This window comes from Melozone crissalis, unplaced genomic scaffold, assembly GCF_028551555.1.
Source record: "Melozone crissalis strain CALT ecotype California unplaced genomic scaffold, PUWL_Pcris_2 ptg000424l_1, whole genome shotgun sequence".
Lineage (NCBI taxonomy): Eukaryota > Metazoa > Chordata > Aves > Passeriformes > Passerellidae > Melozone > Melozone crissalis.
Window position 1 is genome coordinate 350970 of NW_026536152.1, and position 17686 is coordinate 368655.

Genomic DNA, 17686 nt, shown 5'->3' on the forward strand with positions numbered 1-17686 from the left:
GGGCACAGGTGGAACTGGGAACAATGGAGATGGGCACAGCTGGAGTGGGAACAACTGGAGATGGGCACTACTGGGGATGGGAATAGATGGAGCTGAGCTTAACTGGAGCTGGGCACAGCTGGGCACAGCTGGAGCTGGGAACAACTGGAGATGGGCACTGCTGGAGTTGGCACAGCTGGAACTGGGCACTGCTGGAGCTGGGCTTAACTGGAGTTGGGCACAGCTGCAGAAAGGCACACACAACTGGAGATGGGCACAACTGGAGCTGGGAGAACAGCTAGAACTGAGCTTAACTGGAGCAGGCAACAGCTGGAGAAAGGCACACACAACTGGAGTTGGCACTGCTGGAGCCGGGCACTGAGTCCTGCAGCCAGCAGGGGCCAGGGCTGCTGGGATGACCCTCAGCCTCACCTGACCCTCATCCTCTCCCTCACCTCCTCAGGAGCTGCCCAGAGCTGAGTTCAGGTCAGGGTGCCGGGCTGAAAGCCCCAGCACAGCCCAGCTCAGCTGCACAGGGATCTCCAGCCTGGGCTGGGGTTCGTGCTGGTGCCCAGCAGGGTCTGGCAGCGTTGTACCCACTCAGGACTGGCATCTCCTCACCAAACTTCATCAAAAAAACCCTTCCAAACTCCTCAGCACCCCCAAATCAGCAGAATTTCAGCCCTGAGAGCTCTGCCCTCGTGGTCACGCTCCCCTGAGCTGTGTCAGGGCTGCTGCAGCACTTCCAGCCCTCAGACAAGCTTGGCTGGCTGCACAGCAGAGCCCCAGCTTTGTTTTGCTGCTGCACGACCCAAGCTCTTGCTTTTATTCATGAGGGGAGCCCCCGTTCCGGAGCAGGAGGGGAAATGAGATGATCTCTGCTTCTGCTTTTCACTCATTTCTGCTGCTCAAAGACTGTGCCCATCACCCCTGGCACTTGATCCAAATCAACCTCTCCCCCCAGGGCCTTTCTTCTCTGCTTATTATTATTTTTTTTTTCAAGAAGAAGAATCAAAATGCAAATTAAACTGCAAAGGGGGGAAAAAATCGGCCCCCTCCAGGTGCCCCCTTCTCCTCAGAGCGGGGACGGGCACAGATTATATCCAGCACCACATGACCAGGGCCTGTATTTATGTGTCAGAGTGTAAAACCCACCCTGCTGAGCTGCCTTTTCTCTGCCTGGGGCTGGGGGGCTTCTGCTCTGCGTCTCCTCCAGCAGCCCCACAAAGGGGATTAAGGAGAGCCCCTCAGCCCTGCAGAGTAATCCATCAAATTATCCCTTGTTGGCATTGCTGTCCTCTTCAGGGGAAAGAGAAAAAAAAAAAAAAAAAAAAAAAAAAGGAAGAAGAAAAAAAGCCCTCCAAAAAGCTTTTAAAAGCACTGAAATTACACTTGAGCCTGAAACACTCCACCCAGCTGCTGGAGCCCCCAGCACAATGGGCTGGTTGTGAAGGGGAGCAAGGAAAAAGAGATGGACACTTAAAAAGGGCAGCGGCCTCCCCAGGGCTGCAACCCCAACAGGTGCCTCAGACCCCCCTTCCCCAGAGCCTGCAGCTAAAGATTCAATTTTTCATCTCAATATTCTAAACTGGGAGCTGCTCTGAGATCTCCTTGTCCCTCCACTCATCTGCAGCAAATCCAGCCCTGCAATAATGGCTGGGCACCCACTGAGAGGGAATTTGGGGTTTCAGATCCCCCCTTCCCCAGAGCCTGCAGCTAAAGATTTAACTTTTCATCTCAATATTTTAAACTCCCAGAACCTGCAGCTAAATATTCAACTTTTCATCTCAATATTTTAAACTCCCAGAACCTGCAGCTAAATATTCAATTTTTCATCTCAATATTTTAAACTCCCAGAACCTGCAGCTAAATATTCAATTTTTCATCTCAATATTTTAAACTGGGAGCTGCTCTGAGATCTCCTTGTGCCCCCACCCATCTGCACCCTGAGGCTGGCTGGACACCCCAGTCACCACTGAGAGGGAATTTGGGGCTCCCCCAAATTCCCCAGAGCTTGCAGCTAAATATGAAATTTTTCATCAAATATGAAAATATTTAGCTGAAAAATTGAAAAAATATTTAAATTGGGAGCTGCTCTGAGATCTCCTTGTCCCCTCACCCATCTGCAGCAGATTTGGCCCTGCAAGGCTGGCTGGGCACCCCAGTAACCACTGAGAGGGAATTTGGGGTGCTGGGATGGGTTTGGTGAGCCCTGATGGCCTCAGGGATGCAGCCTCAGCAGAGGTGAGCCCCCAACAAACTGGGGCTGGGATCACAACCTGGGATCACAAACAGGGATCAGAAACTGGGATCAAAAACAGGGATTACAAACAGGAATCATCCCAACTGGGGCTGGGATCACAGACAAGGATCACAAACTGGGATCACCAAGTGCCTACCCCAACAAACTGGAACTGGGATCACAGACTGGGATCACCCCAACAAACCAGGGCTGGGATCACAGACTGGGATCACCCCAACAAACCGGGGCTGGGATCACAGACTGGGATCACCCCAACAAACCGGGGCTGGGATCACAGACTGGGATCACCCCAACAAACTGGAACTGGGATCACAGACTGGGATCACCCCAACAAACCGGGGCTGGGATCACAGACTGGGATCACCCCAACAAACTGGAACTGGGATCACAGACTGGGATCACCAAGTGCTTATCCCAACAAACTGGGGCTGGGATCACAGAGATCACAAACTGGGATCACAAACTGGGATAACCCCAACAAAATGGAGCTGGGATCACAAACTGGGACCACAAACAGGGATCACAAACTGAGATCACCAAGTGCTTCTTACCCCAACAAACTGGAGCTGGGAATCACAAACTTAAATCACAAACTGGGATCACCAAGTGCTAACCCCAACAAACTGGAGCTGGGATCACAAACAGGGATCGCAAACTCAGATCACAAACTGGGGTCACAGAGTGGTAACCCCAACAAACTGGAGCTGGGATCACAGACAAGGATCACAGAGATCACAGAGTGCTTACCTCAGCAAAATGGAGCTGGGATCACAAACTGGGGCCACAAATAGGGGTCACCAAGTGCTCACCCCAACAAACTGGAGCTGGGAATAACAAACTCAGATCACAAACAGGGGTCACCAAGCGCTCACCCCAACAAACTGGAGCTGGGAATAACAAACTCAGATCACAAACAGGGGTCACCAAGCGCTCACCCCAACAAACTGGAGCTGGGAATAACAAACTCAGATCACAAACAGGGGTCACCAAGCGCTCACCCCAACAAACTGGAGCTGGGATCACAAACAGAGATCACAGAGTGCTTACCTCAGCAAAATGGAGCTGGGATCACAAACTGGGGTCACAAAAAGGGGTCACCAAGTGCTTACCCCAACAAACTGGAGCTGGGATCACAGACAAGGATCACAAACTGGGATCACAGAGTGCTTACCCCAACAACCTGGAGCTGGGAATCACAAACTCAAATCACACACTCAGATCACAATCAGGGGTCACCAAGTGCTCACCCCAACAAGCTGGAGCTGGGCCACGAGCAGGGCAGAGCTGGTGGCACCCAGAGCACCCACGTGGCACCAGCTCAGCACTGAGCACCCCCACACAAAACCCCTGAGCTCAAAAGCCACCAGTGCTGAGTGAGACAGAAGCATTTCCCCATCTGCACAGGGAGCAGCCAGCAGCCCTCAGAGCTCTGCTCTTGTGAGCCCTCCTGTCTGCTCACAGGGCTGGGAAAATGGGAAGTGAAACTGGAACTGCTGGTTTGCAGCTGGAGCAGAAATGCTGCGTGAGGGGACAGCTGACCCCTCAGCAGGCAGCTCTGCCCCATCACTCCTGGCCTTATCTGGAAAATGACACTCACAGGGCCAGCCAGAGCGGCTCTGGGGTGGGAAGGACAGTTCTGGTGTCCGAGCAAAGCCAAGGCTGCACACGAGGCTGCAAATCCAACCCTGGGCTGTGGAGCAGCTCTGGAGCAAATGGGGGAGTTCCAGGAGGGATGAGGGGTGGCCCTGACCCCAAACTGTGCCCACACAGGGCTCAGATAAACTTCACCCCAGCAGGAGCCACCAGCACCCAAAACTGAACTCCCAGCATCCCATCCCTGCTTTTGTCAGGAGCTTTTTCCTCAGGAAAAAAAGGGAACAGCCCAAACTCCAGACATGCTCCAGGCACACACTGCCAGGAGCCACCAGCACCAAAAACTGAATTCCAGCCATCCCTGCACCTGAACTCTCTCCATCCCTGCTTTTGCCAGCACCCCAAACTGAACTCCAACCATTCCTGCTTTTGTCAGGAGATTTTTCCTTAGGGAAAAAAGGGAACAGCCCAAACTCCAGACATGCTCCAGGCACACACTGCCAGGAGCCACCAGCACCAAAAACTGAGCTCCAACATCCCTGCTCTTGGCAAGAGCCTGTTCCTTAAATCCAAACTCCACATATGCTCCAGGCACTCATTTCTAGGAATCACCAGCACCCAAAATTGAACTCCAGCCATCTCTGCTTTTGTGAGGAGCTTTTTCCTCAGGAGAAAATAGGGAATAACCCAAACTCCACACATCCCCCAGGCACACATTTCCAGGGGCAACCAGCACCCAAAATTGAACTCCAGCCATCCTGCTTTTGCCAGGGGCCTGTTCCTCAGGAGAAAAAAGGGAACAACCCAAACTCCAAACATGCTCCAGGCACCATTTCCAGGAGCCACCAACACCAAAAACTGAATTCCAACATCCCTGCTTTGAACAGGAGCCTGTTCCTCAGGGGAAAAGAATAACCCAAACTCCACACATCCTCCAGGCACTCATTTCCAGGAGCCACCAGCACCAAAAACTCAACTCCAACATCCCATCCTGCTTTTGCCAGGAGCTTTTCCTCAGGAAATAAAAGGGAATAACCCAAACTCCACATCCTTCAGGCACACACTTCCAGGAGCCACCAGCACCCAAAACTGAACTCCAGTCATCCTTGCTTTTGCCAGGAGCTTTTCCTCAGGAGAAAAAGGGAACAACCCAAACTCCACACATCTTCCAGAACCCCTCTGGCTGCAAATTTTGGCGGCCTGACCTCGTGCTCCTGCTCAAAGGAGGCACTGAGCACACCCAGGGCCCTTCAGCAGGCCCAGGCTGCCCAGGCCATCTCCCCAAGGCAATTCTGTGCCCCACAGTCCCAGTTATTTGTGTCCCTCAGGCAGCCCCCTGACCTCCCCTGGCAGGTTGTGGGGGTTTCTCCCTCTCTGTTCTCTGGCTGTGAAATGAGGTCATGGCTTTGAAGCAGACAAAAGAGCCTTTGCAGGGTGAGGAACAGCCCCAGGACAGCTGGGAGAGCTGAGCCCCAGCACTCACAGCCCCCTGGCATGGGAAGGGGCAAAAGGAAAGAAGAAAAACTCTCCAAATATTTTAAATTGGGATTTTCTGTGAGATTTCCTTGTCCCCACACCCATTTTCACCCTCCCAGTCACCCCTCTGATCATGGAGGTTTTATGCCAATGTTCCAAGGGATTTTCTGTCACATCACAGGGGAAGGTGTGCAGGCAATAACGGGAATTTTCTGGGGTGTTTTAAGGGCAAAATCCACATCTCAGAGCTGTAAAAAAAAAAGCAGTTTCAGGTCAGCAGGGAGAGCTGAGCTCCAACACTCACAGCCCAGGGCTCTGAACGCCCCTGGCATGGGAATGGGCACAGGGAATGAAGCAAAACTCTCCAAATATTTTAAATTGGGAGTTGCTCTAAGATTTCCTTGTCCCCCCACTCATTTTCACCCTCCTGGCCAAGAAGAGGAGTTTTTATGCCAGTGTTCCAAGGGATTTTCTGTCACACCACAGGGGAAGGTGTGCAGGCAATAATGGGATTTTTCTGGGGTGTTTTATGGGCAAAATCCACATCTCAAAGCTGTAAAAAAAACCCCATTTCACGTGCCTGGCTCTGCCTCCAGCACATCATCAACCCCTGGGGGTTAATGAGGGGCCTCAGATCTCTGGGAGACTTTTCCTTATCGTGACAGAGCAGCCACCAGGCCTGGGCCTGAAAACGGCAGATTCCACAGTTTTAATTTTTTGCCTGATAATTGCAAAGATAAGGAGCAATCAGATTTTTATTTCCTGAGGCAGATAAGTTTCACTGGAAGGTCTTGATGGAGAACTTAAGAAGCTTTTTGGCTTTTCCCCCTTCTCACTATCAGTTTAATGTGCTGTGGACTCGCAGCATGCAGGGGTTCAACAGTCACCAAAACAAATAGAGCAGTGAGGGATATCTGGAAGGGAAAATTTCCAATTTAAATAAAACAAAACAAAACAAACCAAGGCTCAAAGCTGCCATTTCTCCAGGAGGTGGATGGAGTGAGGCATTTTTACCACCCCCTCACTCCCCACCCAAACGGGAACCTGACTTCTATTTCGAGCCCTGGAAAGAACATCAGCCCTAAATTAATTATTAGCTTTTTTTTTACTAATTAGGCACGGAGTTCAAGTTCAAAGCTGCCTGGATTTTGCAGAGCCCTCTGAGGGGTTCTGTGGCACAGGGCACGAGGGGGACAGGAGCTCTGAGAGCTGAAATTTCTCCCTGTTTGCTGTTAAAAACAGGAATGGCAGTTTGTGCAGCAAGCACTGAGCAGGAACAGGATTTTCCCTCCATACCAGGAACAGGATTTTCCCTCCGTGCCAGGAACAGGATTTTCCCTCCGTGCCAGGATGCCTCTTGCCATTGTTTGCTGGGGTAAAGTTCAGGGAGGCACAAATGAGGCCCAGAGATCTCTGATACTCCTGCAGAGTGCCCTGGGCACACAGCCAGGGCACCTGGGCTGGCACCCTGCACCTGCCTGGGCCACGCTGGCTGTGCCACCACAGGGACAGCCCAGAGGCTCCGCTGTGGGAATGGGTTTGGGGGCACTCCTCTGTGGGAATGGGTTTGGGGGCACTCCTCTGTGGGAATGGGTTTGGGGACAGTTCTCTGTGGGAATGGGTTTGGGGACAGTTCTCTGTAGGAATGGGTTTGGGGACAGCTCTCTGTGGGAATGGGTTTGGGGACAGCTCTCTGTGGGAATGGGTTTGGGGACACTTCTCTGTGGGAATGGGTTTGGGGACGGTCCTCTGTGGGAATGGGTTTGGGGACAGCTCTCTGTGGGAATGGGTTTGGGGACACTTCTCTGTGGGAATGGGTTTGGGGACACTTCTCTGTGGGAATGGGTTTGGGGACGGTTCTCTGCAGGGAATGGGTTTGGGGACACTCCTCTGTGGGAATGGGTTTAGGGACAGTTCTCTGTGGGAATGGGTTTAGGGACAGTTCTCTGTGGGAATGGGTTTGGGGGCAGTCCTCTGTGGGAATGGGTTTGGGGACAGCTCTCTGTGGGGAATGGGTTTGGGGACAGCTCTCTGTGGGAATGGGTTTGGGGACGGTCCTCTGTGAGGAATGGGTTTGGGGACAGTTCTCTGTGGGAATGGGTTTGGGGACAGCTCTCTGTGGGGAATGGGTTTGGGGACACTTCTCTGTGGGAATGGGTTTGGGGGCACTCCTCTGTGGGAATGGGTTTGGGGACAGTTCTCTGTAGGAATGGGTTTGGGGACAGTTCTCTGTGGGAATGGGTTTGGGGATGGTCCTTGTGGTGTCACACAAGGCACACACGAGGTGAATCTGTGTGCATACGTCAGGGAATGGCATCTACAGAGTGGTGTGGTAAAAGCTGGCAGGACAAGAAATGCTTATGGGGTTTTGTGGTTAGAGAATAGTTAATTTCTGATTGTGATGATGTGCATTATACCATATTATATATATAATATAATTAGATTTAATAGAATTAGATTTAATAGAATTAGATATATATTATATTTTATATATTATATTATAGCACATTTTATTATCTATTATATTATATTACATTATATACTTTATTACATTAACTATATTATATTAAATTAATTATATTGTATTATATGATCTATTATATTTTCTATTTTATATTATAATATATTTCACTATCTATTATTTTTCTAGATTATATTATATTTTATCTATTTTATTAAATATTATCTATTTTTTATATTAATTATATTAATTCCATTATATTAACTATATTATATTGTTATATTAACTATATTATATTGTTATATATTATACTATATTGTTATATATTATATTATATTGTTATATATTGTTATATATTGTATTGTATTGTACTGTACTGTATTATATTATATTGTACTATATTATATTCCTGTATTGTCTCATCCTTCTCTCGAGACTGAAAATGGAATAAAAGTTTTTAAAACACCTCTCAGTTACCCCATCTCTGGGTCAGGAAAGGGTTTAACCCAACACTCATCCTCTGCCCTCAGCCTGGCATGGATGGGAGGCTCTGGGGACAGCACGGCCCAGCCTGCTTGGAAAATCACAGATCAAAGATGATCCCTGTGGGATCACCTTCCCAACAGCAAATCCTCAGCCTGTGGGGAGGCATCTCAGCACCGAGGCTGCAGGAATTTCCCCTGAAACAATCTCCAGGGGCTAGGAAGATTGAAGAGCTGGGAAGTGTCCGTCTGTCCTTCCTTCCCTCCCTGCAGCCATCCCTGTGTCATTCCTGAGCTCTGCTTTGGATTTGCACACTCAGAGCCTCCCCAGCTCTGTCCTGGACCTGGCTCAGTCAGTCCCATCCAAAGCCACCCTGCAGGCCCAGCTCAGTCAGTCCCACCCAAAGCCACCCCTGCAGGCCCAGCTCAGTCAGTCCCATCCAAAGCCACCCCTCCATGCCCAGCTCAGTCAGTCCCATCCAAAGCCACCCTGCAGGCCCAGCTCAGTCAGTCCCATCCAAAGCCACCCTGCAGGCCCAGCTCAGTCAGTCCCATCCAAAGCCACCCCTCCAGGCCCAGCTCAGTCAGTCCCATCCAAAGCCACCCCTCCAGGCCCAGCTCAGTCAGTCCCATCAAAGCCACCCTGCAGGCCCAGCTCAGTCAGTCCCATCCAAAGCCACCCCTCCAGGCCCAGCTCAGTCAGTCCCATCCAAAGCCACCCTGCAGGCCCAGCTCAGTCAGTCCCATCCAAAGCCACCCCTCCAGGCCCAGCTCAGTCAGTCCCATCCAAAGCCACCCCTCCATGCCCAGCTCAGTCAGTCCCATCCAAAGCCACCCTGCAGGCCCAGCTCAGTCAGTCCCATCCAAAGCCACCCTGCAGGCCCAGCTCAGTCAGTCCCATCAAAGCCACCCTGCAGGCCCAGCTCAGTCAGTCCCATCCAAAGCCACCCTGCAGGCCCAGCTCAGTCAGTCCCATCCAAAGCCACCCTTCCAGGCCCAGCTCAGTCAGTCCCATCCAAAGCCACCCTTCCAGGCCCAGCTCAGTCAGTCCCATCCAAAGCCACCCTGCAGGCCCAGCTCAGTCAGTCCCATCCAAAGCCACCCTGCAGGCCCAGCTCAGTCAGTCCCACCCAAAGCCACCCTGCAGGCCCAGCTCAGTCAGTCCCATCAAAGCCACCCTCCATGCCCAGCTCAGTCAGTCCCATCAAAGCCACCCTGCAGGCCCAGCTCAGTCAGTCCCATCAAAGCCACCCTGCAGGCCCAGCTCAGTCAGTCCCATCCAAAGCCACCCTCCAGGCCCAGCTCAGTCAGTCCCATCCAAAGCCACCCTGCAGGCCCAGCTCAGTCAGTCCCATCCAAAGCCACCCCTCCAGGCCCAGCTCAGTCAGTCCCATCCAAAGCCACCCCTCCATGCCCAGCTCAGTCAGTCCCATCCAAAGCCACCCTGCAGGCCCAGCTCAGTCAGTCCCATCCAAAGCCACCCTGCAGGCCCAGCTCAGTCAGTCCCATCCAAAGCCACCCTGCAGGCCCAGCTCAGTCAGTCCCATCCAAAGCCACCCTGCAGGCCCAGCTCAGTCAGTCCCATCCAAAGCCACCCCTCCATGCCCAGCTCAGTCAGTCCCATCCAAAGCCATCCCTCCATGCCCAGCTCAGTCAGTCCCATCAAAGCCACCCTGCAGGCCCAGCTCAGTCAGTCCCATCCAAAGCCACCCTGCAGGCCCATTAGCTGCTCACTCATCCTTGGCCAGGGCACAGCAGCCTTTTGTTCTAGCTGCTCCTGCCACCGCCGGTGCACGAATCGTTTGTCACCAATGTTCCCAACAGGAATTGTTTGTGTCCAACATTCTCAACAGGAATTGTTTGTGTCCAACACTCCAAAATACACAGGAATTGCTTGTCACCAACATTCCCAAATGTACAGGAATGGTTTGTCACTCACTAACATTCCCAACAGGAGTTGTTTGTCACCCACATTCCCAAATGCACAGGAACCATTTGTCACCAATATTCCCAAAAGGAATGGTTTGTCACCCACATTCCCAGCAGGAATAATTTGTCACCAACACTCCCAAACACGCAGGAATCACTTGTCACCTACATTCCTAACAAGAACTGTTTGTCACCAACATTCCCAACAGGAACAGTTTGCCATCAACATTCCCAAACGCACAGGAATTGTTTATCACCAATATTCCCAATAGGAATCATTTGTCACCAACACTCCCAAATACACAGAAATGGTTTGTCACCAACACTCCCAACAGGAATTGTTTGTCACCCACATTCCTGACAGGAATTTTTTGTCACCAACACTCCCAAACTCACAGGAATCGTTTGTCACCGATATTCCCAACAGGAATTGTTTGTCACCAACATTCCCAACAGTTCGTCACCAACACTCCCAAACTCACAGGAATGGTTTGTCACCAAAATTCCCTACAGGAATTGTTTGTCACCTACATTCCCATCAGGAATTGTCAGCCACATTCCCAAAGGCACCTCTGGAGCCCAGCAGTGGCCACACAAAGCCCTCCCTGTCCCCTTTGCCGGTACCTGGCACCCCATCCCGCTGTCCCTGTCCCCTCCCAGTCCCTTTGTGCTCCAGCTCGGGGTTTGTGGGCCCTGCTGACCCCAGGGAAGCGCTCACCCCGTGACCACAACAATCCTGTATTGTCTGAGCACAGCTCCAAGGCAGAGCTCGGGAACTGGGCCAGAATCCAGAGTGGGGTAGGCAGAGATCACAGGGAGAGCTCTAACAGCACACCCTGTGCCAGCCCAGCCCCAAAAACCACTCTGGGTATCAACTCCCCACACTGAGGTGACCCCACAGCCCTGGGAGAGGGGAAGGAACAGGAAAACAGCCTGGAGCAGGGGCAGAGCCAGCCCAACATTGCCCAGAAAAGGCACTAAATCATCATCAGGGATAAAATCACTCACTAGGTCCAGATAAAGTGGAGGGGTTTGGTCAGACCCACTTCAAATCCCACCCAAAAGCCACCTCTGCTCATTAATCCTAAATTAATACGGAATTTGGAGGCAAACGCACAAAAACCCCTCACAAGGTCCAGCTAAAGTGGAGGGGTTTGCTCACATCTACCTCAAATCCCACCCAAGAGCCAGGTCTGCTCATTAATCCTCAATTAAGAGCAGGGAATTGGGATGCAAAGGCACAAAATCACTATCAGGGATAAAATCACTCACAAGGTCCAGATAAAGTGGAGGGGACTGGTCAGACCCACTTCAAATCCCACCCAAGAGCTCTGCTTATTAATCCTAAATCAACAACATGGAATTGGGATGCAAAGGCACAAAATCACTCACAAGGTCCAGCTGAAGTGGAGGGTTTTGGTCACACCCACTTCAAATCCCACCCAAGAGCCAGCTCTGCTCATTTAAGAATTAAGAAGAGGAAACTGGGATGCAAAGGCACAAAATCACCATCAGGGATAAAATCACTCACCAGGTACAGATAAAGTGGAGGGGACTGGTCAGACCCACTTCAAATCCCACCCAAGAGCCAGATCTGCTCATTAATCCTCAATTAAGAGCAGGGAATTGGGATGCAAAGGCACAAAATCACCATCAGGGTTAAAAATCACTCACCAGGTCTAGCTAAAGTTTGGGATTTGAAGTGGGTTTGGTCAGACCCACTCCCACTTCAAATCCCACCCAAGAGCCAGCTCTGCTCATTAATCCTAAATTAAGACGGAATTTGGAGGCAAAGGCACAAAACCCCTCACAAGGTCCAGTTAAATTGGAGCGGTTAGGTCAGACCCACTTCAAATCCCACCCAAAATCCAGCTCTGCTCATTAATCCTAATCAAGAGCAGGGAATTGGGATGCAAATCAGCACCAGAGCCGAGGTCTGAGCCTCACCTCAGCCCCTTCCAGCCAGATCCCAGCAGGGTTCACTCCTGATGTTTGGGAAGCAAAGGTGACCCAGGGATTTTCCTGCGTGCCCCATTTCCCCCAAATCTCGAGGCACAAATCTGAGGCAGGATTTGGGGGCTGCCCACAGCTCCGTGCATGTTTTTCCTGGGGCTGCCTCCAGCCTGCCCCGCGAGAGCATTGATGTCTCCAGAGTGCACGGATTTGAGTCACTGCACTCGTTTATATTCCTGTTTTTCCTCAAGTCCCAGCTCCTGCAGACCAACCGCCCCGGAGAACTTCAGCTCCCAACAAAACAAAGGTGGGAAAAAAACCAAAAAACCCAAAACAGCTCCTCTGATTGAAGGGAAAAAACTTTCACACCTCACAAACCAACCCTGGCACCCGACATTGTTTTATTTTTAAATAAACCTCAAACTTTGCCAGAGGGCATCCTTAAACCTCCTGAGTATTCCAGACCTGGCCAGGATGGGATTTCACCTGCAAGCCACCAAAATCTGGCTCTGAAATCCCCAGAATTTATCTGTAAGCCACCAAAATCTGGGTCTGAAATCCCCAGATCAACAAGCCACCAAAATTCGGCTCTGAAATGCCCAAAATTCACCTGCAAGCCACCAAAATCTGGCTCTGAAATGCCCAAATTTCGGCTCTGAAATGCTCAAAATTCACCTGCAAACCACCAAAATCTGGCTCTGAAATGCCCAAAATTCATCTGCAAGCCACCAAAATCTGGCTCTGAAATCCCAAAAATTCACAGCTCAACAAGCCACCAAAATCTGGCTCTGAAATCTCCAGAATTCATCTGCAAGCCACCAAAATCTGGCTCTGAAATGCCCAAAATTCACCTGCAAACCACCAAAATCTGGCTCTGAAATCCACAAAATTCGGCTCTGAAACGCTCAAAATTCACCTGCAAACCACCAAAATCTGGCTCTGAAATCCCAAAAATTCACAGCTCAACAAGCCACCAAAATCTGGCTCTGAAATCTCCAGAATTCATCTGCAAGCCACCAAAATCTGGCTCTGAAATGCCCAAAATTCACCTGCAAACCACCAAAATCTGGCTCTGAAATCCACAAAATTCGGCTCTGAAACGCTCAAAATTCACCTGCAAACCACCAAAATCTGGCTCTGAAATCCCAAAAATTCACAGCTCAACAAGCCACCAAAATCTGGCTCTGAAATCTCCAGAATTCATCTGCAAGCCACCAAAATCTGGCTCTGAAATGCCCAAAATTCACCTGCAAACCACCAAAAGCTGGCTCTGAAATCCACAAAATTCATCTGCAATCTACCAAAATCTGGGTCTGAAATCACCAAAATTAATCTGCAAGCCACCAAAATCTGGCTCTAAAATGCCCAAAATTCATCTGCAAGCCACCAAAATCTCGTTCTGAAATCCCCAAAATTCACCTGCAATGTACCAAAATCTGGTTCTAAAATCCCCAAAATTAATCTGGAAGCCACCAAAATCTCGTTCTGAAATCCCCAATATTCACCTGCAATGTACCAAAATCTGGTTCTAAAATCCCCAAAATTAATCTGGAAGCCACCAAAATCTCGTTCTGAAATCCCCAATATTCACCTGCAATGTACCAAAATCTGGTTCTAAAATCCCCAAAATTAATCTGGAAGCCACCAAAATCTGGCTCTGAAACCCCCAGACCCACAAGCCACGAGGTTTCTGGGTGAAGGACAGAGCCAGCCCTTGGGATGGGGACCGAGAGAATTTTCTTTTAGCTCTTGTGCAGCAACAGAGGGGAGGAAAAAAATGGTCGAGAGCAGCAAATGAGGCACCTGCTCCTCACTGCGTGTGCTCCACCCCCAGACAAAGGAGCCTTTGGCACCGCATTCCTCCTTATTTTGCCAGACAATATTCACGGGGGTCTGCTTCTCCTCTTCTGCAGCCTGGCAAAATGTTAAGCAAATATTTGGGGAGGGCCGGAAGATCTGACATTTTAGGATATGAAAACAAGCAGGAAAGGCACAAATTAGGGGGGGGAACACCAAGGAACACACCGGGCAGCCAAGCAGGAATGGAATGGTGGCCTCAGAGTCCCCACTCTCAGCTCTGTTTTCTCAACAAGCAACCCCACAGCTCACAGGGTTGGGAACATCAGCGATTTCTGCAGCTCCATGAGGCAGGATCAGCCCCAAACAACAGCGGGACAAGGAACAGGACAGGTCTCACACCATCAGGCTGAGATAACCAAACTCTGGGGCACAGAGCTGCTAAATAATCCTGTATTTTTATTATTTTTCCTGTTTTCCTGTTCTTTTCTTTGTGGTGAGTGCAAGATTGGGCAGATCCACACTTGAATACCTTGCAGGGATGGTTTTAAATCTTCCCCCCGCTTCCCAAAACCCAAGATTCCCCCCTGAGAGTCCCCATCCTCTTCCTCAGCCGAGCTGGGGGTCCCTGCCCTCACAGGGACAGCCTGGATGTGTGACATGGGACAACCAGAAACCCAGAAATCGGCACTGGGAGGAGCTGAGAGCGGCTCACGAGCTCCTCATGACTCCCTGGCCGCACACTCAGCTCGAACCATGGGTTCCGCGGGGCTGAGGGGTCACAAGACTCGCCAGGGTGGCTGCTTGGGATGGGTTTTAGCAGTTTGGGGTCAGTTTTTAGCAATTTGGGGTCAGTTTTTAGCAGTTTGGAGTGAATTTTTAGCTGTTTGGGCGGGGTTTTAGTAGTTTGGGATGAGTTTTCAGCAGTTTGGGGATGAGTTTTTAGTTGCTTGGGATGGGTTTTAGCAGTTTGGGATGAGTTCTAGCCCTTAGGGATGGGTTTTAGCTGCTTGGGCTGGGTTTTTAGCTGCTTGGGATTGGGTTTTTAGGAGTTTGGGGTCAGTTTTTAGCTCTTTGGGGTGAGTTTTAGCTCTTTGAGACAGGTTTTAGCTACTTGGGATGGGTTTTTAGCAATTTGGGATGAGTTTTAGCTGCTTGGGATTGGGTTTTTAGGAGTTTGGGATGGGTTTTAGCAGTTTGGGATAAGTTTTAGCAGTTTAGGATGGGTTTTTAGCTGCTTGGGATTGGGTTTTTAGGAGTTTGGCGTCAGTTTTTAGCTCTTTGGGGTGAGTTTTAGCTCTTTGAGACAGGTTTTAGCTACTTGGGATGGGTTTTTAGCAATTTGGGATGAGTTTTAGCTGCTTGGGATTGGGTTTTTAGGAGTTTGGGATGGGTTTTAGCAGTTTGGGATAAGTTTTAGCAGTTTAGGATGGGTTTTTAGCTGCTTGGGATTGGGTTTTTAGGAGTTTGGCGTCAGTTTTTAGCTCTTTGGGGTGAGTTTTAGCTCTTTGAGATGGGTTTTAGCTACTTGGGATGGGGTTTTAGCAGTTTGGGATGGGGTTTTAGCTGCTTGGGAAGAGTTTTTAGCCATTTGGAATGAGTTTTAGCAGTCTGGGACGAGTTTTTACTGCTAGGGAATGGGTTTTTAACTGTTTAGGCTGGGTTTTAGCAGTTTGGGATGGGCTTTAGCTGCTTGGGATTGGGTTTTTAGGAGTTTGGGATGGGTTTTAGCAGCTTGGGCTGAGTTTTTAGCTCTTTGGGATGGGTTTCTAGCAGTTTAGGATGAGTTCTAGCTCTTTGGGGTGGCTTTTTAGCTCTTTGGGATGGGTTTTTAGCAGTCTGGGATAGGATTTAGCAGTTTGGGATGGGTTTTAGCTCTTTGGGATGGGTTTTTAGCTCTTTGGGATGGGTTTTTAGCTCTTTGGGATGGGTTTTTAGCTGCTTGGGCTGGGTTTTTAGCAGTCTGGGATGGGATTTCTAGGTCTTTGGGATGGGATTTAGCAGTTTGGGGTGGGTTTTTAGCTACTTGGGATGGGTTTGAGCTATTTGGGATGAGTTTTAGCAGTTTGGGATGGGTTTTTAGCCACCAGGAGCTGCCCTAGGCCGGCTGCCCACCCCAGGAGCCACAGGGCACCATCACCTGATGCAATTCTTTCCAAACAGAGCCAACCCAGCCCATTTTGGGTTCTGTGCCCGTCCCTCCCTGCTCCTGACAAGGTCTCACACCTGCAATTCTGCTGACCCCACTCACCACCTCCCATCCCTCTGCTCCTTTCCCTCCTGGCTCCCTCAGAGCCCCAAACCCACCCAAAACCTCCCCAAATTCCACCCAACCAAGCCAAGCTCGGCTTTGATGACGATGAGGAGACAGAAACTCATTAAAAGCAGCTAAATCAGCCCCTGCTGGGGGACAAACACAAACCCAGGGCTCTGATCTTAAGGATTCCCACACTCTGGAAGGCTCTGTGTCAAAAACACTGCAAAAATCTGAAGGGAGTAAATCACAGGAGGAAAACAGGCCCTGAGCACACTAATTGTGCTTAAAAAATTGTGATTAAATTAACTTAATCGCAATTAAATTAATCAAATTAATTGTGATTAAAAAATTCACAATTAAGGTGATTTTTAAATTATTTTCTGGAGTTTGAACTCCCAATGCCACCAAGAGAGGCACAAGGGCCCAACCATCACCCTGAGCTCCGTTCTGAGGCTTTGGCTGAAGAGAAAAGAGATGAAACTCAGGGAGGAAAAGCCAAAATCTCCCCTCCTCCCCTCCCCAGCGCGGCCACTTGAGCGCTCCAGCGAGATAAACAGTTTGGGGAAAAGGTTACCAAGAGTTTATGCTAAACATCATTTCCGAGGGACTCTGGCAAAGGCAAAGCGGAGCCAGGGCTGTGATTTTTAAACTCGGGGATCAGCCCGGTGGTTCCAGCCTCTCCCTGCACAGACATAACCAAAAATCTGATATAAAAATGGGATTTTGGTCGTTTTTGGTGCTGGTGGGGTTTGTGTGCAGCATCCACGAGTGCTCACAGGGGGTGGTGCTGGTTCTGCACCTTCCTGGTGCTCACTGGGACCTGGAGAAGAGGACACAGCAACCACAGAAATCACCACAATTTGTAGGGGAATAATCCCACAGCATGGAGAATTCCCTCCCTAAATCCCAAAATCCGGGGATTTATACCCCCTGCAAACTCTCATTTAATTTGCTGTTAATTCTGGAGATTCTTGTTATCCATACCAAATTTCTAATTGATTTTTTTCCCCGCTCCCAAATCCTATCAGCCAAGTGCTCTGTGGCAACAAAATCCAGATTTTTACTTTTCTGTGGCAACAAAATTCAGATTTTTACTTTTCTGTGGCACCAAAATCCAGAGTTTTGGTTTTCTGTGGCAACAAAATAGAGTTTTGGTTAGTTTTCTGTGGCAATAAAATCCAAATTTTTACTTTTCTGTAGCAACAAAATCCAGAGTTTTACTTTGTTTTCTGTGGCAATAAAATCCAAATTTTTACATTTCTGTGGCACCAAAATCCAGGTTTTTAGGCACAGCCTGGAATGCCAGGGTTGGCAAATCTGGCTCCAGTGCCACTCCCCACCAGGGGAAGCAGCTCTGGATGATGCCAGAAAGGTTCAGACAGCATCAAATATTTAAAAACAAAGAACAAAATAAAAAAAAAAAAAAAAAAAAAAAAAAAAAAAAAACAAACAAAACAAAAAGAAAGAAAGAAAATTGCAGGTGGGGCGAATAATAG

At 49.6% G+C, this 17686-nt stretch overlaps 1 protein-coding gene across 2 annotated transcripts in view; it reads right to left on the reverse strand.

Moving 5' to 3' along the window:
• Window positions 1-17686, reverse strand: part of SLC45A3 (solute carrier family 45 member 3) — a 39187-nt gene that overhangs the window by 20049 nt on the left and 1452 nt on the right. Inside the window, exon 1 of one of the 2 annotated variants that reach the window (XM_054294963.1) lies at window positions 11192-11242. The exons of the other annotated variant lie outside the window; for it this stretch is intronic. The gene's annotated coding sequence lies outside the window, so the exon portion shown is untranslated. Of the gene's footprint in view, window positions 1-11191; window positions 11243-17686 lie in introns of those variants that run through there. 2 annotated transcript variants of the gene reach the window in all.